Below are 23391 nucleotides of genomic sequence, written 5' to 3'. Positions count from 1 at the left end.
AAAACAAACCACAGATGTGGTGCAATTAATAAATCACATTAGATTATGTGCTTCTGTAGTAACAGTATTGGATCATCATTGCGACCTTGGTCAGTCTACGCAAACCAAAGCTTACTCAGACTGGCCATCGGATCCAGACAGCATGGTCCAGGAAGTCTGCATTCAATGACGGAGACTTACATGCAAACCATTAGGTTTGCATAGAAACCCAAATTAGGCCCTCACTACATGTAAATGGTTACACATCTGTATGACTTCACTCACGTTTAAAGAAATCAGATTTCTGTGTAAAACATTTCCCACACTAAGAACATGAATAAGGTGTCTCACTTGTGTGATCTCTGATGTGTAACAAGATGTGATTTATGTGTAAAACATTGCCCACACTCAGAAAATTGAAATGGCCTCTCACCTGTGTGACTTCTGATGTGTAACAAAATTTGATTTCCATGTAAAACATTTCCCACAGACAGAACATGAAAATGGCTTCTCACCTGTGTGACTTCTCTGATGTATAACAAGATTTGATTTGTGTGTAAAACATTTCCCACACCCAGAACATGAAAATGGCTTCTCACCTGTGTGACTTCTCTGATGTATAACAAGACTTGATTTCTGTGTAAAACATTTCCCACACTCAGAACATGGAAATAGTTTCTCACCTGTGTGATGTCTCTGATGGTTAACAAGATGTGATTTCTGTGTAAAACACTTCCCACACTCAGAACATGGATATGGTCTCTCACCTGTGTGATGTTTCTGATGTGCAACAAGAGGCGATTTATTTGTAAAACATTTTCCACACTCAGAACATGAATAAGGTGTCTCACCTGTGTGAATTCTCTGATGTCTAACAAAATTTGATTTACAAGTAAAGCATTTACCACACACAGAACATGAAAATGGTTTCTCACCAGTGTGATGTCTCTCATGTGTAACAAGATCTGATTTCTGTGAAAAGCATTTTCCACACTCAGAACATGGATATGGCTTCTCACCGGTGTGACTCCTCTGATGTGTAACAAGATATGATTTCCGTGTAAAACATTTCCCACACTCAGAACATGGAAATGGCCTCTCACCTGTGTGACTTCTCTGATGTCTAATAACTGCTGACTGATATAGAAAACTTTTACCACATTCAGAGCAGGTAAAGACTGAACCATCTGTAAGAGCAGCATTATGTGTAGCAATATTTGAGTTATTTGGAGAACAGTGCCCATGATTAGAGGGATGAGATGATATACCAGCACTGTGAGATACAGGATGTATATTTAGAGTAATGGAGATGTCTCCTGGAGAGTCCTCTGTGATGCCATCTTGTATTTTAATATCTGGAGACAAAATGAGATCTCCCTCCGAGGTCTTCCAGCTTGTGCCTCCATCTGCTGGAAATAAATATGAAAATAAGAGTTATGGTAAAACTTTCATTAACTTTTACTTCGAGGTCCATGGGAACCACAGGGATAACCTAGGGGTATGTTTGGTGGAGACCAGGATCAGGCACCAAACAGCAAAGCTTGTGAGACTCCCAGGATGCACTGGGCTCATCTCCCCTCATACCCCACCCACATGCTCAGGCACTTCAGTTTTAGTAAACAAGTCCAAAGCAGGAGCTGGAGAGAAGAGAGAGAAGGAAGAATAGTACAAACAGGAAACACACTCTCACAGAGGAGAAAGAACTGGTGACCGTGAAAGTAACCCATTGAAGCTAGGTCGGTCAGGGTGGGTGCCCTGTGGATCCCATGGACCTCAAAGAAAAAAAAGAGTTAACGAAGGTAAGTTTCATCGTAACTCGTATTTTCTTCTTCAGGGTCCATGGTCTCCACAAAGATAACAATGGAGATGTCCCAAAGCAGTTGTAATAGGGAGGGTACGCTCCTGAGCTTAAATGAGGTCATCAAGGCAAAAAACTGCTTCCTGAGAGGCAAACGTATCAAAGGCATAGAACCGAAGAAACATGTGGGCAGAAGACCATGTAGCAGCCTTGCATAGTTGTTCAGCAGACGCACTATGGCGGTCTGCCCACGAAGGACCTGCAGAGCAAGTAAAATGAGCAGAGACTGTACTTGGAACAGGAAGATTTGCCGGTGTATAAGCCTGTGAGAAGGTCATGCAGAGTCAACGTGCCAACGTCTGTTTAGCGGCTGGCCAGCCCCGCTAGTGGAATCTACGAGGATGAATAAGGTATCCGTATTTCTAATGGAATTAGTACGGTGCATGTAAATCCTGAGAGGTTGGGTCACCATACCGATGCAGTGAGGGGAGGGGGTTGGGGCGAGTGCAACGATGCTCCTTGCGGGGTTGCTGCGCTCGCCAAAGGTTCTATTCCCACTCTATGGGTGGGAATAGTCCCTGTTGGGCGGCATGCCCACCGTCGGGATAGTGAGGGGGCAGGATGTAGGTGCCGGAAATTGTGACCGACAGTCTCCCGACCGCCAGTCACATAACTACATCCCATCCTGAGCGCACGGACCACTTCCAAAGAGGCTACCTTTTATGAAAGGCTGGGTTCATGAAAGGCCAGTACCACAATGGGTTTGTTCATATTGAGATTAAACACTGCTTTAGTTAGGTATCCCTGTTTAGTCTGGAGGACTGCTCAATCCTGGTGAAATACCAAAAAGGGGGAGTGACAGGAGAGTGCTCCCAAGTTAGAGACTCTTCAGGCTGAAGCTATGGCCAGGAGAAAGTCTTTGTGGTTAACGATTTGAGGCCCTCCATCTCCAATTGTTCAAATGGAGTTTATTGTCGGGCTCAAAGAACCAAGGACAAAAGGAGCCACCGTAGGGATAAATGGAGGCTGTATCCGGAGTACCCCCTGGAGGAAGATACATACATCTGGTAAGGGAGCAAGTCTCTTCTGGAACCAGACTGACAAAGCTGAGACCTGAACTTTCTGAGAATAAAATCAAAGACCCATGGCTAGGCCTGTGTGCAAAAAGTCCAGAAGTCTATGGATCCTATGAATCCTAGGATTATAGTGCCAAGCACACCACTGAAAAGTAGGAGTGGCAGTTACGGTAAAAAATACGAGCTGATGCTGATTTGCGAGCCTGCAGGAAGGCCAGAATAACCGTACTGGAGAAGCCGCTTTCCCTTCGGATGGATGTCTCAAGAACCATGCTGTCAAAGACAAGCGAAGCAGGTCTGGATGAAGACAGGGCCCCTGTGAGAGCAGATCCGGTCGAAGCAGAGGTAAGGGCTTGGCTATAGAGAGACACTGAAGATCCATCGACCAATGGTATCTGGTCCATGCCGGAGCCACAAGTATGATCGTGCCTCCCTCCTCCTTGAATTTGCGTAGTACTCTGGGAAGGAGAGACACTGGAGGGAAGAGATAGGCCAGAAAAAAGGTCCTTGGGACGGTTAGGGCATACACGAAGCACGTCTCGGGATCTCGCGCCCTGGCCCTGTACACTAGTACCTTGTGGCTGTGTCTGGAGGCCATGAGATCCACGCCTGGAAGGCCGCATTTGTGCAACAGAAGCTGAAAGATGTCTGGGTGTAGAGACCACTCTCTGGCGTGTACATCCGATCGACTGAGGAAGTCTGCTATCCAGTTGAGGACTCCCAAAATTAATATTATGGATATGGTCGGAAGACCAGGTGAGAATCCAAGCTACTTCTTGCACTGCTACCGCACTGCGAGTGCCTCCCTGTCAATTTATATAAGCCACCGCCATGGCGTTGTCGGACTGGATTTGAACAGGAGAGCGCCGTAGAAGGCCCTAAACCATTTGAAGGGCCCGGTAAATTTCAGGGTGTTGATCGGAAGATCCCATTCTGTCATAGACCAGCTGCCCTGAAAGGAGTGACTGCCCGTAGCAGCTCCCCACCCCTGGAGGCGCGCGACTATGGTAAGAAGTGTCCAGTATCAAACCCAGAATGGTCTCCCCTTGTCTGGGTTGGATGTGTGTAGCCATCATGAGAGGGACGTCCGAACATCCTGACGCAGGACCATTGTCTGAGATTTGATCTGCTTGGGTAGATCACTCCATCTGGAGAGTATCAGGCATTGTAGAGACCTGGAGTGAAACTGGAAGTATTCCACTATGTCGAAGACGGATACCATGGAGCCCAGGGTTCGCATTGCTGAATGGATCGAGACCCTCTGACTGTTGAGTAGGTTGCGGATGTGCAATTGCAATGCTGCAATCTTGTCCTGAGGAAGGAAGATGTGTTGCACCTAGGCATCCAGTAGCGCTCCTAGATGGAGTATCCTCTGAGACGGGATTAGAGAGGACTTGGCCTAGTTGATCAGCCATCCATGACTCTGAAGGAATGACATTGTCACCTGGAGATGATGGTACAGTACCTCTGGAGACTTTGCTAGAAGTAGACATCATCCAGGTAAGGGAGTATTCAAATTCCCTGCAGTCTGAGATGAGCTGCCATTACTGCCATGAGCTTGGTGAACACCCTGGGAGCTGTGTACAGTCTGAAGGATAGGGCCTGGAAGTGGAATTGCTGAGGCAGGACAGCAAATCAGAAATATTGTTGATGACAGAGTGCTATAGGTACATGGAGGTATGCATTCTGTATATCCAGGGAGACCATATAATCCCCAGGCTGCATAGCCAGGAGAATGGAGCGGATAGTCTCCATACGGAACTTGGGTACCTTGAGGTATTTGTTCAGCAACTTTAGATTCAGAATGGGACGATAGGACCCATTTTGTTTCTGACACAAAAACAGTACAGAATACAACCCCTGTCCCTGTTGAGACCGTGGGACAAAGATAATGACACCCGACTGTAGTAAAGAGTGAATGACTCACTTCAGTGCCTGTGCTTTGCCAGGGTCTGTTAGTGGAGTGGCAGTAAAGTATTGTCTGGCAGGACGCTTCAGGAAGGAGAGAGCCGTGAGAAACCACTTCTCTGTTGTGGTTATCTGTTGTGATTTGACACCATACATGGGCGAACTGAAAAACTCTGCCTACCACCCTTGGGTCCCCCAGGGGGAGGCACGCCCCGTTAGGCTGAGGGTTTATACTCTGGTTTGGTAGTTGGGCGTCTAGCTGCCCAGGCCTGCTTGGTTTTAGGCTTAGAGGCCTTAAGGGTATGAGACTAGGAAAGTTCTGACCTTTGGCCTTGCTCTGTGGACGATAGGACAGAAAGGACAAAGTCTGAGGCCGCGCTGAGGAAGCTGAGGGTAGGCAAGCTGTCTTAGAGGTTGCTAGGGTAGTAGCAATCTTGTCCAGTTCTGGTCCAAATAGAAAATTGCCCGTGTATGCAAGTGCTTCCAGGGCTTTCTTGGTGTCAGAATCCAAAGCCTTAGAGGATAACAGAACAGAATCCAGAGCAGCTTCACCAATGTAATGAGCCGCATCTCTGATGTTGGTGATTAGGGAACTTTTTCCGTAGTAGGATCAGATTTGAAACTATTTTCAAGGGCATCAGCCCAATATTCCATGGCTTTAGCCACCCAGGACGTAACCGTAGCAGGTATGGCTGTGGCCCCTGTAAGGATTTTAGAAACGTGTCCAATTGTCTATCTGGAAGGTCCTTAAGGGAGGACGCAGCAGGGATTGGAAGGATGGAACTTTTAATTAAACTTGTCACATGAGCATCCACAGTAGGTGGAGACACCCCATTTTGCACAATCAGTTGTGGGTAACTTGTAAAAGGAGCTCAGCCATTTGGAAACCATAAATTTCTTACTAGGAGTTTTTCATGCCTCATTTCTAGCTTCCGAGAAGTGATCAGCTACTAATACCTTCTGTCATTTACACAGAGGATCTTAGATTTTCGGGCTGGTTCAGCATCTTTGAGTTGAGAATTTAACCTCCCTAATTAAAGCAGCCACATTAAATTTGGACTGTACCTCTTCTTCCCATGAGGGGGAGCCTGCATCAGAGTCCTCTGAATCAGAGAGTGACGTAGACTGTGCGGAGGGCACAGCAGGCTTTGTGGCAGTCGGTGCAGGTAGTGTCACCTGGCCCTGTTCAATGTTCTGAAATGCAGCTGAGGAAGCAGCCAGACTATTAATAGGAGTAAGAAAAAGAGTCCAACGAAGGAAGAGGGATGGGTGGGCTGTTATGGTCATATAAACAGGCTGTAATGGCTTTGGGAGACCCATAGTGGGAGCCACAGGTGGGGTTACAATGTGGTCAGCTATTTTAGCCTGTAAGTTAGTGAAAGAGGCCCATGGGGGCTCTTGTACCAGAGCTGGGGGAGCCGATGTGCTCGCAGGCACAAAACAAGCTGTGTGTACTGACCATCCTGAGGTAAATCCTCTGTGTTACAGGTTCTACATGCTACCAGAGTGGGTGCCCCAGTCTGCTTAGCCTTACTTTTGTCAGACATAACTGCAAGAGAGTGCACATACACACACACACAATATGGTAATGTGCGGTGTGTAACTGAAATAGTATGCGACAATGAGCCTACACAAATACAATGCACTGTAATGTGTGGCAGAGTAAACACCAGTATTCAAGGGTTACTTGTAATAAGAAAGTACAGGGAAAGCAATTTAATGCAGAGAGAGAGAGAGAGAGAGAGAGAGAGAGAGAGAGAGAGAGAGAGAGAGAGAGAGAGAGAGAGAGAAGTGCAGACAGCTGCACTAGAACAAGTCACATACAATGCAGAAATACAAATTAACTGCAGAGGGCACGGATATCAACCACTCAGTCATGTGGAGAGAAGACTGGTAGGATGCAGAGCTGTGTATAACCTGACTGCAAGGAGAGGTATACTGGGAGACGCAGACCAGCATTCCCGGAGACCTGCAGAGCTCTGTAATGACTGCCCATCGTCTCTGTCAGGAAGGAGGGTGAGGGAGAAGCAGCCCAGGGGTGGGAAGGGCCGCTGGGGAAGTGCTGACCTCCCCTTGCTGACATCCACCACTGGTTCTCCTGGCCTGTCTTTTAAGTCCCCAGCGCCAATATACATTGTGTCCTAGTGTTTCCCAAGGTCACTTAATGGTCTGGGATGCATGTCAGCTCCACCGGTACGTCTCCCGGGACCGGTGGAATATGACAAACCCGCCTTACCTTTCCCCCAATTTGTCCGGTGCAGTCCTGGGTGCTCCCTGGGCCTCTGCTAGTGGAAGGTTGCCAGGGGTCCCGACGAAATCACCGACCCAGTCGTGGTGCCAGGGCATCAGTGCTGGCATCCCCTGGACTGCCAAGCAATGTATACTCCGTAAAGTAAAAAAGTAAAAAAATAAGAAGCTCGGGCTTCATGCTGCAGCGACACTGTTAAGCGGTGACCAGCTCCTGCTGGCACCAAACAAAAACTGAAGTGCGCCTGAGCTGTGGGCGGGGTGAGGGGAGAGGGACCCAGAGCATTCTGGGAGGCTCACACATCTTGCTGTCCGGTGCCTGATCCTGGTCTCCACCAGCCATAGCCCAAGATTATCGCTGTTGAGACAATGGACCCCGAAGAAAAAATGTGTCCTAATATGTCTCACAAATGGCGCACACAAGCCAATGGTGATCCCATCTTGTTGCAGACATTCCTACTTTGAGAGCGGTATCACCATCATGTTTCTCTTTGGAAGGACCAGCAGCACTAAATCTGTTCTGCGATGTGAGTTTTACGCACCTGTGCTGATATCTGTAGGGATTTCCTCCACCTTACACTGCTGATCTCTCCTCACATACGTCTCCTCTTCTCCCTCTATATCTTCTGCCCTCACATCAGTCACATACGTCTCTTCTTCTCCCTCTATATCTTCTGTCTTCATATCAGTCACATACGTCTCTTCTTCTCCCTCTGTATCTTCTGCCTTCATATCAGTCACATACGTCTCTTCTTCTCCCTTTATATCTTCTGCCTTCATATCAGTCACATACGTCTCTTCTTCTCCCTTCATATCAGTCACATATGTCTCTTCTTCTCCCTCTATATCTTCTGCCTTCATATCAGTCACATACGTCTCTTCTTCTCCCTCTATCTCTTCTGCCCTCATATCAGTCACATACGTCTCTTCTTCTCCCTCTATATCTTCTGCCTTCATATCAGTCACATACGTCTCTTCTTCTCCCTCTATATCTTCTGTCTTCATATCAGTCACATACGTCTCTTCTTCTCCCTCTGTATCTTCTGCCTTCATATCAGTCACATACGTCTCTTCTTCTCCCTCTATATCTTCTGTCTTCATATCAGTCACATACGTCTCTTCTTCTCCCTTCATATCAGTCACATACGTCTCTTCTTCTGCCTCTATATCTTCTGCCTTTATATCAGTCACATACGTCTCTTCTCCCTCTATATATTCTGCCTTCATATCAGTCACATACGTCTCTTCTTCTCCCTCTACATCTTCTACCTTCATATCAGTCACATACGTCTCTTCTCCCTCTATATCTTCTGCCTTCTTATCAGTAACATACGTCTCTTCTTCTCCCTCTGTATCTTCCATCTTAAAATAAGTCATAGCCTTACCCTAATTAATACACAAAACATTCAAATTACACCTTACTAATAACTAATGTCACTGAGTTTAGCAGTAGAATATCACTGTATAAGATACACAGATACATTAGTGAAAAGTCACTTTGGCATATTGTTGAGAGCCTAAATCCCACCTACCTGATCCTCCTGTGGGATCCTGGGATTCTCCTCTGTACAATCCTGGGAATACAGAGGACGGGGACATCTCTCTGGGGTATCGCTGTTACTGGGTCCATCTGTAGGAGACACACAGTGACTGAGTACAGGGTATATATGTGATTATGAGATGATGTGTGTATATAGGGGCCCCCATACCTGCTCTCCCCTATACAATACATGACAGTCTCCTCTTACCCAGTGATGTGAGGGGCCGGTGATTCTCCATCATCATGTCCTTGTACAGACCCCCGTGATCCTCTATATACTCCCCCTCCTGCATGGAGAGATGGACAGTGACATCCTGACACCTTATAGGAACCAGACACAGTCATCACCCAGACACATTCCCTGGTGTTACGGTATAATGTCCCATTCCCAGCAGTCACCTCTCCAGTCATCACCCACACACATCCCCCGGTGTCACTGTATAATGCCCCATTCCCAGCAGTCACCTCTCCAGTCATCACCCAGACACATCCCCTGGTCTTACAGTATAATGCCCCATTCCCAGCAGTCACCTCTCCAGTCATCACCCAGGCACATCCCCTGGTGTTACCGTATAATGTCCCATTCCCAGCAGTCACCTCTCCAGTCATCACCCAGCCCCTTCCCCCGGTGTTACTGTATAATGTCCCATTCCCAGCAGTCACCTCTCCAGTCATCACCCAGACACGTCTCCTGGTGTTACCGTATAATGTCCCATTCCCAGCAGTCACCTCTCCAGTCATCACCCAGACACATCCCCCGGTGTTACTGTATAATGTCCCATTCCCAGCAGTCACCTCTCCAGACATCACCCAGACATGTCCCCTGGTGTTATTGTATAATGCCCCATTCCCAGCAGTCACCTCTCCAGTCATCACCCAGACACATCCCCTGGTGTTACTGTATAATGCCCCATTCCCAGCAGTCACCTCTCCAGTCATCACCCAGACACGTCCCCTGGTGTTACTGTATAATGCCCCATTCCCAGCAGTCACCTCTCCAGTCATCACCCAGACACGTCCCCTGGTGTTACTGTATAATGCCCCATTCCCAGCAGTCACCTCTCCAGTCAGCAGCTGAATGATCTTGTTGGCGAGTTCCAGGATCTTCTGGTCATTGTGCCTCTCATGTATCAGTGAGTGAGGGGGAGGCACTGTGATGGAGGCACAGCTTGGAAGTGTCTTCACTACTGTATAATCCTGTGTATCGAGAGAAAACATAGAAAAGTAAATTAAAAGTATTATTAATTGTGCAAAAAAAATACAACTGTGTAATTTATTAGAGTGGTGGAGCTGCAGGAGTGGTAGGCTGTAAGACTGTAATACTGTTGTTTCTATAAAAGATAGCTGATACCAGCTACATCCAAATGTACACGGCTGATAAACAAACGTCTATGTAATGATTCTGAAATATGTCTGACTGGGTGCATCCTAGAGACCAGCGTCACAAGGAGAGGAGCCTCCCAGATCCCCTCACCGCCCCAGTCATGTCCCTGTATTATTACAATAGATATGCAACGTCACTGAGACACTCCCAGATCCCCTCACCTCCCCTGTCATGTCCCTGTATTACTAGATATAAGTGATGTCACTGTGACGCTCCCAGATCCCCTCACCTCCCCAGTCATGTCCCTGTATTATCACTATAGATATAAGTGATGTCACTCTGACACTCTCAGATCCCCTCACCTCCCCTGTCATGTCCCTGTATCATTACTATAGATATAAGTGATGTCACTGTGACACTCCCAGATCCCCTCACCTCCCCTGTCATGTCCCCTTAGTATTACTATAGATATAAGTGATGTCACAGTGAGACTCCCAGATCCCCTCACCTCCCCAGTCACGTCCCTGTATTATTACTATAGATATAAGGGATGTCACTGTGACACTCCCAGATCCCCTTACCTCCCCAGTCAGCAGGTAGATGATCTCAATGGTCAGGTTTAATAGCCTCTCAGTTATAGGACTCCTGTCCTTGTCCATCCTCAGTGGTTCTTACAGGACAGGTTACACGCTCCTCCCTGCACAGTGGTCTAGGAATAAATATAATTATTATTATTAGTATAATTAGCATCAGAGTAATTGAGTGACTATTTCCTCCTGTCGCAGAGCCCTGGTTAATGTTTCTCAGTAGTTCCCTGTATCTAGCTCCTGAGAACTGGGTAAAACCAATGGTCCTATCGTGGACAAGAGTTTATTTTGTCCCCCAACCATCCGAGACCAAAGTGGGACTATCACACAGCAATATCACAGGATCCGCTGCCAGAAATGCACTAATTGTATTTCTTTTATCTCATTTTAATTTCATTCCAGAAATAGAGAATATGTTAGTCTCAAAAATCACAAACTCTGCACAGACCACATTGATAACTATGGGGCAGCAGGAATCTAACAGGAGGAACTTCCACTTTCTAAATAAGGGACAGGTTCCAATACTGAGTGTATTCCACCAGCGACTTGTCCTGCCGGTGCTTCTTTTATCTGAATCCCCTCTTGCGGTACCAGGCACTCACCTCTCCTGGAACCAAACTCCCCCCACTCCAGGTAGCAGTTACCCCCCCCCCCCCCCCTTACCACCACACACTCACACACAATACCAGACACCCCCCTGTCCCAGTTCTTTCATCCTCCCAGTACCAGTCACCCCCCCTCTCCCAGTACCAGTCGCCCTCCCCTCTCCCAGTACCAGTCCAGTCCACTCCTCTCCTCTCCCAGTACCAGCCCCGCCTCTACCAATACCAGTCACTCCCTCGTTCCCAGTAGCAGTCCCCCCCTCTCCCAGTAGCAGGCAGACAGGGGACAGGCAGAGGAAGGACAGAACTTACTGTAGCAGAGGAGCCCGGTCACTGGCAGCAATCACCAGGGGGAGGAGAGTGAGAGAGGTCAGAGGGCGCGCAGCTGGGAGCGAGGCTTGGCATACAGGAAGTGCGGGTCACGTGAGGGGGAGTTGCGGCAGAGCGAGGCTCGGCATACAGGAAGTGCAGATCACGTGAGGGGAGTAACCATAGAGACGAGGCTGGGATACAGGGAAGGGGGGGGAGCAGCGGGTGATGGGGTGTATGTGCAGGAATAGCGGGTGAGATGGGAGCATGTAGCTGATGTGCGGTGACTGCTCCCCCCCTGCAGCCTGCCCGCTGCCCCCAGCTGCTGCGTGTCTCCCCATACAGGGGCTGCGGCTGCAGGGGGGTGGGGGTGGATATATAGGGATGGGTGTGGATATATAGGGATGGGTGTGGGGCAGCAGGACACTAATGCTGGTTGCTGTATCTGTATGTGAGGGACATTAGCCCCTGTGGAATGCAGGCAGTCGGGATAATGCTCTGCGTAATGTTGGCAGGCGGGATAATGCTCTGCGTAATGTGGGCAGGCGGGATAATGCTCTGTGTAAGGAGGGATAATGCTCTGCGTAATGCGGGCAGGCAGGATAATGCTCTGCGTAATGTGAGCTGGCGGGATAATGCTCTGCGTAAGGAGGGATAATGCTCTGCGTAATGCGGGCAGGCGGGATAATGCTCTGCGTAAGGAGGGATAATGCTCTGCGTAATGCGGGCAGGCAGGATAATGCTCTGCGTAATGTGGGCAGATGGGATAATGCTCTGCATAATGTGGGCTGGCGGGATAATGCTCTGCGTAAGGTGGAATAATGCTTTGTGTAAAGCTGGTTAATGCTCTGCATAATGTGGGCAGGCGGGATAATGCGCTGCGTAATTGCGGGTGGGAGGAGAGGAGGAGGAGGAGGGATATATAGGGATGGGTGTGGGGCAGCAGGGCACTAATGCTGGCTGCTGTATCTGTATGTGAGGGACATTAGCCCCTGTGTAATGCAGGGAGTCGGGATAATGCTCTGCGTAATGTTGGCAGGCGGGATAATGCTCTGCGTAATGTTGGTAGGTGGGATAATGCTCTGTGTAAGGAGGGATAATGCTCTGTGTAATGTGGGCAGGCGGGATAATGCTCTGCGTAAGGAGGGATAATGCTCTGCGTAATGTGTGCAGGCGGGATAATGCTCTGCGTAATGCGGGAAGGCGGGATAATGCTCTCTGTAAGGTGGAATAATGCTCTGCGTAATGCGGGCAGGCAGGATAATGCTCTGCGTAAGGAGGGATAATGCGCTGCGTAATGTGGGCAGGCGAGATAATGCTCTGCGTAAGAAGGGATAATGCTCTATGTAATGTGGGCAGATGGGATAATGCTATGCGTAATGTGGGCTGGCGGGATAATGCTCTGCGTAAGGTGGAATAATGCTTTGCATAAAGCTGGTTAATGCTCTGCGTAATGTGGGCTGGAGGGATAATGCTCTGCGTAATGCGGGAAGGCGGGATAATGCTCTGCCTAAAGCCGTATAATGCTCTGCGTAATGCGGGCAGGTGGGATAATGCTCTGCATAATGTGGGCAGGCGGGATAATGCGCTGCGTAATTGCGGGTGGGAGGAGAGGAGGAGGGATATATAGGGATGGATGTGAGGGTGTTGGGCAGCAGGGCACTAATGCTGGCTACTGTATCTGTATGTGAGGGACATTAGCCCCTGTGTAATGCAGGCAGTCGGGATAATGCTCTGCGTAATGTGGGCAGGCGGGATAATGCTCTGCGTAAGGAGGGATAATGCTCTGTGTAATGTGGGCAGGCGGGATAATGCTCTGCGTAAGGAGGGATAATACTCTGCGTAATGTGGCAGGCGGGATAATGCTCTGCGTAATGCGGGAAGGCGGGATAATGCTCTGCGTAATGCGGGCAGGCAGGATAATGCTCTGCGTAAAGAGGGATAATGCTCTGTGTAATGCGGGCAGGCAGGATAATGCTCTGCGTAATGTGGGCAGATGGGATAATGCTCTGCGTAATGTGGGCTGGTGGGATAATGCTCTGCGTAAGGTGGAATAATGCTTTGCGTAAAGCTGGTTAATGCTCTGCGTAATACGGGCTGGAGGGATAATGCTCTGCGTAATGTTGGCAGGCGGGAAAATGCTCTGCGTAGTGCGGGATAATGCTCTGAGTAATGCGGGCAGGCGGGATAATGCTCTGCATAATGTGGGCAGGCGGGATAATGCGCTGCGTAATTGCTAGCAAGAGCATCACCCCTTACTGATTGCTGGCCAGCGTGTCCCCCTTACTGATTGCTGGTGAGCGCGTCACCCCTTACTGATTGCTGGTGAGCGCGTCACCCCTTACTGATTGCTGGTGAGCGCGTCACCCCTTACTGATTGCTGGTGAGCGCGTCACCTCTTACTGATTGCTGGAGAGCGCGTCACCCCTGACTGATTGCAGGTGAGCGCGTCACCTCTTACTGATTGCTGGAGAGCGCGTCACCCCTTACTGATTGCTGGAGAGCGTGTCACCCCTTACTGATTGCAGATGAGTGCGTCACCTCTTACTGATTGCAGGTGAGCGCGTCACCTCTTACTGATTGCTGGTGAGCGCGTCACCCCTTACTGATTGCTGGTGAGCGCGACACCCCTACTGATTGCTGGTGAGCGCGTCACCTCTTACTGATTGCTGGAGAGCGCGTCACCCCTTACTGATTGCTGAAGAGCGTGTCACCCCTTACTGATTGAAGATGAGCTCGTCACCTCTAACTGATTGCTGGAGAGCGCGTCACCCCTTACTGATTGCTGGTGAGCGCGTCACCCCTTACTGATTGCTGGTGAGCGCGTCACCCCTTACTGATTGCTGGTGAGCGCGTCACCCCTTACAGATTGCTGGTGAGCGCGTCACCCCTACTGATTGCTGGTGAGGGCGTCACCTCTTACTGATTGCTGGAGAGCGCGTCACCCCTTACTGATTGCTGGTGAGCGCGTCACCCCTTACTGATTGCTGGTGAGCGCGTCACCCCTTACTGATTGCTGGTGAGCGCGTCCCCCCTTACAGATTGCTGGTGAGCGCGTCACCCCTTACTGATTGCTGGTGAGCGCATCACCCCTTACTGATTGCAGGTGAGCGCGTCACCTCTTACTGATTGCTGGTGAGCGTGTCACCCCTTTCTGATTGCAGATGAGCGCGTCACCTCTTACTGATTGCTGGTGAGCGCGTCACCCCTTTCTGATTGCAGATGAGCGCGTCACCACTTACTGATTGCTGGTGAGCGCGTCACCCTTTACTGATTGCAGGTGAGCGCGTCACCTCTTACTGATTGCTGGTGAGCGCGTCACCCCTTACTGATTGCTGGTGAGCGCGTCACCCCTTACTGATTGCTGGTGAGCGCGTCACCCCTTACTGATTGCTGGTGAGCGCGTCCCCCCTTACAGATTGCTGGTGAGCGCGTCACCCCTTACTGATTGCTGGTGAGCGCATCACCCCTTACTGATTGCAGGTGAGCGCGTCACCTCTTACTGATTGCTGGTGAGCGCGTCACCCCTTTCTGATTGCAGATGAGCGCGTCACCACTTACTGATTGCTGGTGAGCGCGTCACCCTTTACTGATTGCAGGTGAGCGCGTCACCTCTTACTGATTGCTGGTGAGCGCGTCACCCCTTACTGATTGCTGGTGAGCGCGTCACCCCTTACTGATTGCTGGTGAGCGCGTCACCCCTTACTGATTGCTGGTGAGCGCGTCACCCCTTACTGATTGCAGGTGAGCGCGTCACCCCTTACTGATTGCTGGTGAGCGCGTCACCCCTTACTGATTGCTGGAGAGCACGTCACCCTTTACTGATTGCAGGTGAGCGTGTCACCTCTTACTGATTGCTGGCCAGCGTGTCCCCCTTACTGATTGCAGGTGAGCGCGTCACCCCTTACTGATTGCTGGAGAGCGCGTCACCCCTTACTGATTGCATATGAGCGTGTCACCTCTTACTGATTGCTGGAGAGCGTGTCACCCCTTACTGATTGCTGGTGAGCGCGTCACCCCTTACAGATTGCTGGTGAGCGCGTCACCCCTACTGATTGCTGGTGAGCGCGTCACCTCTTACTGATTGCTGGAGAGCGCGTCACCCCTTACTGATTGCTGGTGAGCGCGTCACCCCTTACTGATTGCTGGTGAGCGCGTCACCCCTTACTGATTGCTGGTGAGCGCGTCCCCCCTTACAGATTGCTGGTGAGCGCGTCACCCCTTACTGATTGCTGGTGAGCGCATCACCCCTTACTGATTGCAGGTGAGCGCGTCACCTCTTACTGATTGCTGGTGAGCGTGTCACCCCTTTCTGATTGCAGATGAGCGCGTCACCTCTTACTGATTGCTGGTGAGCGCGTCACCCCTTTCTGATTGCAGATGAGCGCGTCACCACTTACTGATTGCTGGTGAGCGCGTCACCCTTTACTGATTGCAGGTGAGCGCGTCACCTCTTACTGATTGCTGGTGAGCGCGTCACCCCTTACTGACTGCTGGTGAGCGCGTCACCCCTTACTGATTGCTGGTGAGCGCGTCACCCCTTACTGATTGCTGGTGAGCGCGTCACCCCTTACTGATTGCTGGTGAGCGCGTCCCCCCTTACAGATTGCTGGTGAGCGCGTCACCCCTTACTGATTGCTGGTGAGCGCATCACCCCTTACTGATTGCAGGTGAGCGCGTCACCTCTTACTGATTGCTGGTGAGCGCGTCACCCCTTTCTGATTGCAGATGAGCGCGTCACCACTTACTGATTGCTGGTGAGCGCGTCACCCTTTACTGATTGCAGGTGAGCGCGTCACCTCTTACTGATTGCTGGTGAGCGCGTCACCCCTTACTGATTGCTGGTGAGCGCGTCACCCCTTACTGATTGCTGGTGAGCGCGTCACCCCTTACTGATTGCTGGTGAGCGCGTCACCCCTTACTGATTGCAGGTGAGCGCGTCACCCCTTACTGATTGCTGGTGAGCGCGTCACCCCTTACTGATTGCTGGAGAGCACGTCACCCTTTACTGATTGCAGGTGAGCGTGTCACCTCTTACTGATTGCTGGCCAGCGTGTCCCCCTTACTGATTGCAGGTGAGCGCGTCACCCCTTACTGATTGCTGGAGAGCGCGTCACCCCTTACTGATTGCATATGAGCGTGTCACCTCTTACTGATTGCTGGAGAGCGTGTCATCCCTTACTGATTGTAGGTGAGCGTGTCACCCCTTACTGATTGCTGGTGAGCGCGTCACCTCTTACTGATTGCAGATGAGCGCGTCACCACTTACTGATTGCTGGTGAGCGCGTCACCCCTTACTGATTGCAGGTGAGCGCGTCACCTCTTACTGATTGCTGGTGAGCGCGTCACCCCTTATTGATTGCTGGTGAGCGCGTCACCCCTTATTGATTGCTGGTGAGCGCGTCACCCCTTACTGATTGCTGGTGAGCGCGTCACACCTTACTGATTGCAGGTGAGCGCGTCACCATTTACTGATTGCAGGTGAGCATGTCACCCCTTACTGATTGCAGGTGAGCGCGTCACCTCTTACTGATTGCTGGTGAGCGCGTCACCCCTTACTGATTGCAGGTGAGCGTGTCACCCCTTACTGTTTGCTGGAGAGCGCGTCACCCCTTACTGATTGCTGGTGAGCGCGTCACCCCTTACTGATTGCTGGTGAGCGCGTCACCCCTTACTGATTGCAGATGAGCGCGTCACCACTTACTGATTGCTGGTGAGCGCGTCACCCCTTACTGATTGCAGGTGAGCGCGTCACCTCTTACTGATTGCTGGTGAGCGTGTCACCCCTTATTGATTGCTGGTGAGCGCGTCACCCCTTATTGATTGCTGGTGAGCGCGTCACCCCTTACTGATTGCTGGTGAGCGCGTCACACCTTACTGATTGCAGGTGAGCGCGTCACCACTTACTGATTGCAGGTGAGCATGTCACCACTTACTGATTGCAGGTGAGCGCGTCACCTCTTACTGATTGCTGGTGAGCGTGTCACCCCTTACTGATTGCAGGTGAGCGTGTCACCCCTTACTGTTTGCTGGAGAGCGCGTCACCCCTTACTGATTGCTGGTGAGCGCGTCACCCCTTACTGATTGCTGGTGAGCGCGTCGCCCCTTACTGATTGCTGGAGAGCGCGTCACCCTTTACTGATTGCAGGTGAGCGTGTCACCCCTTACTGATTGCAGGTGAGCGCGTCACCCCTTACTGATTGCTGGTGAGCGCCTCACCCCTTACTGATTGCTGGTGAGTGTGTCAACCCTTTGTGATTGCAGATGAGCGCGTCACCACTTACTGATTGCTGGTGAGCGCGTCACCCCTTACTGATTGCAGGTGAGCGCGTCACCTCTTACTGATTGCTGGCGAGCGTGTCACCCCTTACTGATTGCTGGTGAGCGCGTCACCCCTTACTGATTGCTGGTGAGCGCGTCACCCCTTACTGATTGCTGGAGAGCGCGTCACCCTATACTGATTGCAGGTGAGCGTGTCACCTCTTACTGATTGCTGGCCAGCGTGTCCCCCTTACTGATTGCAGGTGATCGCGTCACCCCTTACTGATTGCTGGAGAGCACGTCACCCCTTACTGATTGCAGATAAGCGTGTCACCTCTTACTGATTGCTGGAGAGTGCGTCACCCCTTACTGATTGCAGGTGAGCGCGTCACCCCTTACTGATTGCTGGAGAGCGCGTCACCCTATACTGATTGCAGGTGAGCGTGTCACCTCTTACTGATTGCTGGCCAGCGTGTCCCCCTTACTGATTGCAGGTGAGCGCGTCACCCCTTACTGATTGCTGGAGAGCACGTCACCCCTTACTGATTGCAGATAAGCGTGTCACCTCTTACTGATTGCTGGAGAGTGCGTCTCCCCTTACTGATTGCAGGTGAGCGCTTCACCCCTTACTGATTGCTGGTGAGCGCGTCACCCCTTACTGATTGCTGGTGAGCGCGTCACCCCTTACTGATTGTTGGAGAGCGCGTCACCGCTTACTGATTGCAGGTGAGCGCGTCACCCCTTACTGATTGCAGGTGAGCGTGTAACCCCTTACTGATTGCAGGTGAGCGTGTAACCCCTTACTGATTGCTGGTGAGCGCGTCACCCCTTACTGATTGCTGGTGAGCGCGTCACCCCTTACTGATTGCTAGTGAGCGCGTCACCCCTTACTGATTGCTGGTGAGCGCGTCACCCCTTACTGATTGCTGGTGAGCGCGTCACCCCTTGCTGATTGCAGGTGAGCGCGTCACCCCTTCCTGATTGCTGGTGAGTGCGTCAACTCTAACTGATTGCTGGTGAGCACGTCACCTCTTACTGATTGCTGGTGAGCGCGTCAACTCTTACTGATTGCAGATGAGCGCGTCACCCCTTACTGATTGCTGGTGAGCGCGTCACCCCTTACTGATTGCAGCTGAGCGCGTCACCCCTTACTGATTGCAGCTGAGCGCGTCACCCCTTACTGATTGCAGCTGAGCGCGTCACCACTTACTGATTGCAGGTGAGCGCGGCACCCCTTACTGATTGCAGGTGAGCGCGGCACCCCTTACTGATTGCAGGTGAGCGCGTCACCCCTTCCTGATTGCAGGTGAGCGTGTCACCCCTTACTGATTGCTGGTGAGCGCGTCACCCCTTACTGATTGCAGGTGAGCGCGTCACCCCTCACTGATTGCAGGTGAGCGCGTCACCCCTTCCTGTTGCAGGTGAGCACGTCACCCCTTACTGATTGCTGGTGAGCGCGTCACTCCTTACTGATTGCAGGTGAGCGCGTCACCACTTCCTGATTGCAGGTGAGCGCGTCACCCCTTACTGATTGCAGGTGAGCGCGTCACCCCTTACTGATTGCAGGTGAGCGCGTCACCCCTTACTGATTGCTGGAGAGCGCGTCACCCCTTCCTGATTGCAGGTGAGCGCGTCACCCCTTACTGATTGCTGGTGAGCGCGTCACCCCTTACTGATTGCTGGTGAGCGCGTCACCCCTTACTGATTGCTGGTGAGCGTGTCACCCCTTACTGATTGCTGGTGAGCGCGTCACCCCTTACTGATTGCAGGTGAGCGCGTCACCCCTTACTAATTGCTGGTGGGCGCGTCACCCCTTACTGATTGCAGGTGAGCGCGTCACCCCTCACTGATTGCAGGTGATCGCGTCACCCCTCACTGATTGCAGGTGAGCGCGTCACCCCTTCCTGTTGCAGGTGAGCGCGTCACCCCTTCCTGATTGCTGGTGAGCGCGTCACCCCTTACTGATTGCAGGTGAGCGCGTCGCCCCTTACTGATTGCAGGTGAGCGCGTCACCCCTTACTGATTGCAGGTGAGCGCGTCACCCCTTACTGATTGCAGGTGAGCGCGACACCCCTTACTGATTGCTGGTGAGCGCGTCACCCCTTACTGATTGCAGGTGAGCGCGTCACCCCTTCCTGATTGCAGGTGAGCGCGTCACCCCTTCCTGATTGCTGGTGAGCGCGTCACCCCTTCCTGATTGCAGGTGAGCGCGTCACCCCTTCCTGATTGCAGGTGAGCGCGTCACCCCTTCCTGATTGCAGGTGAGCGCGTCACCCCTTCCTGATTGCAGGTGAGCGTGTCACCCCTTACTGATTGCAGGTGAGCGTGTCACCCCTTACTGATTGCTGGTGAGCGCGTCACCCCTTTCTGATTGCAGGTGAGCGCGTCACCCCTTCCTGATTGCAGGTGAGCGTGTCACCCCTTACTGATTGCTGGTGAGCGCGTCACCCCTTACTGATTGCAGGTGAGCGCGTCACCCCTCACTGATTGCAGGTGAGCGCGTCACCCCTTCCTGTTGCAGGTGAGCACCTCACCCCTTACTGATTGCTGGTGAGCGCGTCACCCCTTACTGATTGCAGGTGAGCGCGTCACCACTTCCTGATTGCAGGTGAGCGCGTCACCCCTTACTGATTGCAGGTGAGCGCGTCACCCCTTACTGATTGCAGGTGAGCGCGTCACCCCTTACTGATTGCTGGTGAGCGCGTCACCCCTTACTGATTGCAGGTGAGCGCGTCACCCCTTACTGATTGCAGGTGAGCGCGTCACCCCTTACTGATTGCTGGTGAGCGCGTCACCCCTTCCTGATTGCAGGTGAGCGCGTCACCCCTTCCTGATTGCAGGTGAGCGCGTCACCCCTTCCTGATTGCTGGTGAGCGCGTCACCCCTTCCTGATTGCTGGTGAGCGCGTCACCCCTTCCTGATTGCTGGTGAGCGCGTCACCCCTTCCTGATTGCAGGTGAGCGCGTCACCCCTTCCTGATTGCAGGTGAGCGCGTCACCACTTACTGATTGCAGGTGAGCTCGTCACCACTTACTGATTGCTGGAGAGCGTGTCACCCCTTACTGATTGCAGGTGAGCGTTTCACCCCTTACTGATTGCAGGTGAGCGTGTCACCCCTTACTGATTGCTGGTGAGCGCGTCACCCCTTTCTGATTGCAGGTGAGCGCGTCACCCCTTCCTGATTGCAGGTGAGCGTGTCACCCCTTACTGATTGCTGGTGAGCGCGTCACCCCTTACTGATTGCAGGTGAGCGCGTCACCCCTCACTGATTGCAGGTGAGCGCGTCACCCCTTCCTGTTGCAGGTGAGCACGTCACCCCTTACTGATTGCATATGAGCGTGTCACCTCTTACTGATTGCTGGAGAGCGCGTCACCCCTTCCTGATTGCAGGTGAGCGCGTCACCCCTTACTGATTGCTGGTGAGCGCGTCACCCCTTACTGATTGCTGGTGAGCGCGTCACCCCTTACTGATTGCTGGTGAGCGTGTCACCCCTTACTGATTGCTGGTGAGCGCGTCACCCCTTACTGATTGCTGGTGAGCGCGTCACCCCTTACTGATTGCTGGAGAGCGCGTCACCCTATACTGATTGCAGGTGAGCGTGTCACCTCTTACTGATTGCTGGCCAGCGTGTCCCCCTTACTGATTGCAGGTGATCGCGTCACCCCTTACTGATTGCTGGAGAGCACGTCACCCCTTACTGATTGCAGATAAGCGTGTCACCTCTTACTGATTGCTGGAGAGTGCGTCACCCCTTACTGATTGCAGGTGAGCGCGTCACCCCTTACTGATTGCTGGAGAGCGCGTCACCCTATACTGATTGCAGGTGAGCGTGTCACCTCTTACTGATTGCTGGCCAGCGTGTCCCCCTTACTGATTGCAGGTGAGCGCGTCACCCCTTACTGATTGCTGGAGAGCACGTCACCCCTTACTGATTGCAGATAAGCGTGTCACCTCTTACTGATTGCTGGAGAGTGCGTCACCCCTTACTGATTGCAGGTGAGCGCTTCACCCCTTACTGATTGCTGGTGAGCGCGTCACCCCTTACTGATTGCTGGTGAGCGCGTCACCCCTTACTGATTGTTGGAGAGCGCGTCACCGCTTACTGATTGCAGGTGAGCGCGTCACCCCTTACTGATTGCAGGTGAGCGTGTAACCCCTTACTGATTGCAGGTGAGCGTGTAACCCCTTACTGATTGCTGGTGAGCGCGTCACCCCTTACTGATTGCTGGTGAGCGCGTCACCCCTTACTGATTGCTGGTGAGCGCGTCACCCCTTACTGATTGCTGGTGAGCGTGTCACCCCTTACTGATTGCAGGTGAGCGCGTCACCCCTTCCTGATTGCTGGTGAGCGCGTCACCCCTTCCTGATTGCAGGTGAGCACATCACCCCTTACTTATTGCAGGTGAGCGCGTCACCCCTTACAGATTGCTGGTTAGCGCGTCACCCCTTACAGATTGCTGGTGAGCGCGTCACCCCCTTACTGATTGCAGGTGAGCATGTCACCCCTTACTGATTGCAGGTGAGTGCGTCAACTCTAACTGATTGCTGGTGATCACGTCACCTCTTACTGATTGCTGGTGAGCGCGTCACCTCTTACTGATTGCAGATGAGCGCGTCACCCCTTACTGATTGCTGGTGAGCGCGTCACCCCTTACTGATTGCAGCTGAGCGCGTCACCCCTTACTGATTGCAGCTGAGCGCGTCACCCCTTACTGATTGCAGGTGAGCGCGTCACCACTTACTGATTGCAGGTGAGCGCGGCACCCCTTACTGATTGCAGGTGAGCGCGGCACCCCTTACTGATTGCAGGTGAGCACGTCACCACTTACTGATTGCAGGTGAGCGCGTCACCCCTTACTGATTGCTGGAGAGCGCGTCACCCCTTCCTGATTGCAGGTGAGCGCGTCACCCCTTACTGATTGCTGGTGAGCGCGTCACCCCTTACTGATTGCTGGTGAGCGCGTCACCCCTTACTGATTGCTGGTGAGCGTGTCACCCCTTACTGATTGCTGGTGAGCGCGTCACCCCTTACTGATTGCAGGTGAGCGCGTCACCCCTTACTGATTGCTGGTGGGCGCGTCACCCCTTACTGATTGCAGGTGAGCGCGTCACCCCTCACTGATTGCAGGTGATCGCGTCACCCCTCACTGATTGCAGGTGAGCGCGTCACCCCTTCCTGTTGCAGGTGAGCGCGTCACCCCTTACTGATTGCTGGTGAGCGCGTCACCCCTTACTGATTGCAGGTGAGCGCGTCACCCCTTACTGATTGCAGGTGAGCGCGTCACCCCTTACTGATTGCAGGTGAGCGCGTCACCCCTTACTGATTGCAGGTGAGCGCGTCACCCCTTACTGATTGCTGGTGAGCGCGTCACCCCTTACTGATTGCAGGTGAGCGCGTCACCCCTTCCTGATTGCAGGTGAGCGCGTCACCCCTTCCTGATTGCTGGTGAGCGCGTCACCCCTTCCTGATTGCAGGTGAGCGCGTCACCCCTTCCTGATTGCAGGTGAGCGCGTCACCCCTTCCTGATTGCAGGTGAGCGCGTCACCCCTTCCTGATTGCAGGTGAGCGCGTCACCACTTACTGATTGCAGGTGAGCTCGTCACCACTTACTGATTGCTGGAGAGCGTGTCACCCCTTACTGATTGCAGGTGAGCGTGTCACCCCTTACTGATTGCAGGTGAGCGTGTCACCCCTTACTGATTGCTGGTGAGCGCGTCACCCCTTTCTGATTGCAGGTGAGCGCGTCACCCCTTCCTGA

General features: G+C 52.1%; 1 pseudogene; it reads right to left on the bottom strand.

Annotated features, from left to right (window-relative positions):
* Positions 1–387: 387 nt before the first annotated feature.
* Positions 388–23391, bottom strand: part of LOC135057113 (oocyte zinc finger protein XlCOF7.1-like) — an 88045-nt pseudogene continuing 65041 nt past the window's right edge.

This window comes from Pseudophryne corroboree, chromosome 3 (genome assembly GCF_028390025.1).
Source record: "Pseudophryne corroboree isolate aPseCor3 chromosome 3, aPseCor3.hap2, whole genome shotgun sequence".
Lineage (NCBI taxonomy): Eukaryota > Metazoa > Chordata > Amphibia > Anura > Myobatrachidae > Pseudophryne > Pseudophryne corroboree.
This window is presented reverse-complemented; position numbering and strand designations above follow the sequence as displayed.